The following is a 3,617-nucleotide window of genomic DNA, read 5'->3' as shown; positions in this document are numbered from 1 at the left end:
TTTTTAGAGAAGCCTAGGATGATTCCCATCCCTTCCTTCCTCCTTCTCTCCCTTCCTTCCTTTCTAATCTGCCACAGGCCCTGGCACAGACATTGAGTCAGCAGTTCTTGATTGGCTGAGGTTAGATGGCTAAGCAGGGTTCATATGTTTTGGTAGGGTCTTTCTAGCTGAGTCTGCAAGAAAGACATATCCTCCCAAAACTTGTCCCTTTGTTCCCCTGACACAAACAGAATACTATAACAGATAGCTCATGACCCTAACTCTTCTGGTACTTCTTGAATCTTAATAATTGGGAGATACTAATAATCAATGAAATATACCATTGATGTGCCAAGTACCAATGACTAAAGCACGTTCCAGAAAAATCTTGATTTAGTAAACAGTTGGCCCAGTTCAGGCTACTTAAGACAAAGGGTCCCTAAATGGTCAGTCAGAAAGAGCAATCAGTAGGACTTTGTGGCTCTCCACCCATCCCCACCCTATTCCCTGGGGGAGGTGACCCTTCTCAACATGGAGGGCATCATGGTCAAATGGATAGTTCATCCTCTCTTAGTGTCCACTGGTAAAGTGAGAATCCCATCCTTTCAATGCCATCCCTCTTTATAATTTTCTCCCCTTCCTGCCTACCATGAACCCCACATTTTGACATTTTCATCTACAAAGCAAACTGCTCTTTTTTTTAATGTTTATTTATTCTTGAGAGAGAAAGAGGCGGGGAGAAGTGCAGAGAGAGAGGGAGATACAGAATCAGAAGCAATCTCCAGGCTCTGAGCTGTCGGCACAGAGCCCCATGCAGGGCTGGAAGTCCCAAACCATGAGATCATGACCTGAGCCAAAGTCAGATGCTCAACTGACTGAGCCACCCAGGCACCCCCAAAACAAACTTTTTAAACATCATGATACTGAAAGAGAAGTTAAGCAACCAAGTTGCTGGGAGTCTTGTGAGAATTCTTTTGTAAGATACTTCTGGGCAAAAAAGAGGTTTATAGTTTTTATTCCATGACTCTACTCTGGCCTGAGATATTTCAACAGGATTTGTAGTTAGTGCTCATAAGCCATTCTGAGATTCCAGCCGCCTTAGAGGAGTGAGCTCCAAAGATTATTTTGATCTAGGCACCTATATCAATAAAAATATTTTGTGTATGAACCATTGATGTAGATATACTTGTTTCTAAATTATGTTTACATACTACTGCTCTAATGTATTGTGTATGTAATGAATCAATACACTAAAATATATTTTGAAAAGATGGGAAAAGAAGAAAATGAATAATATTTTTAAAAGATTTTTCAACTGTGATTGCTTCCTACCATAATTATTGAATAGCTCAAGAAACCATAAGTAGTCACAAAAAGGTTAATTGTGGTGGCAGACATCATCAGTGCCCAACCTTGATCCCCTTGGCCCACCATACCAGTCATCTGCAGAAGGTTCCTGTACAAGTAACAGCTTCCTGTGTCTCTCTTCATGAAAGCATTCTTGGACTATTAAAATGTAGTCAGTATATGTGAGAGTGCTAGGAACCTAACACACCCCAGGAATGACTCTTAACCAATGAAGGACAAGAGTCAGTGGATAAATACTCCAACTTCCTTGTACCTCAGAGGGATAATTTTGTTCTCCACAGGCCCTCAGAGGGTCCTGGGTGCCCAAAGTAGTGATCCATTCATCTGCATACCCTTTGTTGGCTTTCCTGCCTTTGTACGTCACTTCCCTACTCCCTCACTATGCTTCCTGGAATCACCGCTCATATAAGACACTTGCATCTAAATCCTTATCTTGGAGTCTGTTTTGGTGGGGGGGATTCCAAGCAAAGATGATTATTAAAACATGTTTTATTTTATTTTTTTTTTTTAAGTCAGAAAAAGTTATAATTTGACTTTACTTTTAAGAAATAATAGTTCATAAGTTCTGTGTCCCAGACTGGACACTGACCATGGAAAAGTAGATGCCTTTCTGAGCCAGCAGCTGTTGATGTGTGCCATGCTCCTTGACCTTGCCGTTCTGAAACACCACTATCAGGTCTGCGTTCTGGATGGTGGACAGGCGGTGAGCAATCACGATGCAGGTGCGGCCTTCTCTGGCTTTGTCCAGGGCTTCTTGGACAATCTTTTCACTCTCTGTATCCAGAGCTGAAGTAGCTTCATCCAATAGTAGGATTTGAGGTTGTCTGATGAGGGCTCGAGCAATAGCAATCCTCTGTTTTTGACCTCCTGAGAGCTGAGTTCCCTTATCTCCCACTCTTGTTTCATATTTGTGGGGTAAGGTCTCGATGAAAGGATGGATGTTGGCTGCTTTGGCTGCGTTCACAATTTCATCCCGTGACACCGCCCGGCCATTGTCTCCGTAGGCAATGTTCTCAGCAATACTGCAGTCGAACAGGACTGGCTCCTGGGACACAATTCCAAGGTGGGCTCTGAGCCACTGGATGTTAAGTTCCTTTGCCTCTTGACCGTCTAGGAGCACTGTGCCGCTCAAGGGGTCGTAGAACCGCTCCAGGAGCTGGACCACCGTGCTCTTCCCGCAGCCGCTGCTGCCCACCAGGGCCAGCGTCTGGCCCTTCTTCACCTCCAGGCTCAGCCCCCGAAGCACTGGGATGTCTGGCCGAGTGGGATAGTTGAACACGACTTCATTAAAGGTCACATTTCCTTCAAACTTATCCTTCATGGATGGCGTCAAAAGGTTTTTCTTGTCCTCTGGCTTCTGATGGGTTTGGCAATGAAAGGCACCAGCAGGGGAAGGGAGGGCTGGAGGAGGGTGAGGTGAGGGTATGTGTTTCGTTGGCTTCTCGATTATTAAAACATATTTTAAATGGTCTCCTTGATAACTTCTGTTTTTAAGTGATCTGATTTGAATTCATTATTTTATAATATGGCTGATTCTGAGCTGTTACTAGGATGGAAGAATTGTTAGTGCAGCCATTTTTCTCATACTTTTGTGAGCTTTTGCTAATGGTCATATCTTCATCTATGGTTTCTTTGCAAGGATTTTTTAAGTTCCTTGCCAAATTTGAGAGCATTATTAGTTAAAATGGGTAACATAATTTGTAATGCCACCTAACCAGGAACATATCAATGGTAATACTTTGCAGTATGTTGAAGGAAATTATCACATGAAGGTTCCATTGTCAACTATTCCCAATATGGAACATTCTCTTTCTCTGGGATACCTTGAAAAACACATAGCCCTCTCATACAGACTGAGGGAGGGCACTGGTGCTGATCTGTGTATTAAATAAGAGTAAAACTGAATCTGTCTATCTATTGATCCTGACAGTTGCTCCCTATACCCCACTGTATTATCTCACTCACCCCTCGGGTGTGACTACCTCATTTTGGAGACCACTGCTCTAGAGAATCCAAGGCCATGTCAAAACATGATAGAAAGCCAAGTGGAGGATTGAAGGCAATGTAGAGTATACTGTCTCACAGAGAAGCATTTACCACTGGCAGCAGAGGGGTTTGGTAGAGTGGGAAATATTTCTCTGAATTGACGTCCATGCATCCTTGAGTTCTTGATGACTGTATCTGAAGGAAGAAAGAGGAGTTTGATGCATGTATTACGCAGGTAGAGAAGGGTGGAAACTTGGAAATGAGGACCAGAGTGTAGAAGGCAA

The 3,617-nt window shown here is 43.2% G+C and overlaps 1 pseudogene; it reads right to left on the bottom strand.

Annotated features, from left to right (window-relative positions):
* Positions 1-1,886: 1,886 nt before the first annotated feature.
* On the bottom strand, positions 1,887-2,668 carry LOC144222124 (phosphatidylcholine translocator ABCB4 pseudogene; annotated as a pseudogene).
* Positions 2,669-3,617: the final 949 nt, after the last annotated feature.

This window comes from Crocuta crocuta, unplaced genomic scaffold, assembly GCF_008692635.1.
Source record: "Crocuta crocuta isolate KB4526 unplaced genomic scaffold, BGI_CrCroc_1.0 scaffold871, whole genome shotgun sequence".
Lineage (NCBI taxonomy): Eukaryota > Metazoa > Chordata > Mammalia > Carnivora > Hyaenidae > Crocuta > Crocuta crocuta.
This window is presented reverse-complemented; position numbering and strand designations above follow the sequence as displayed.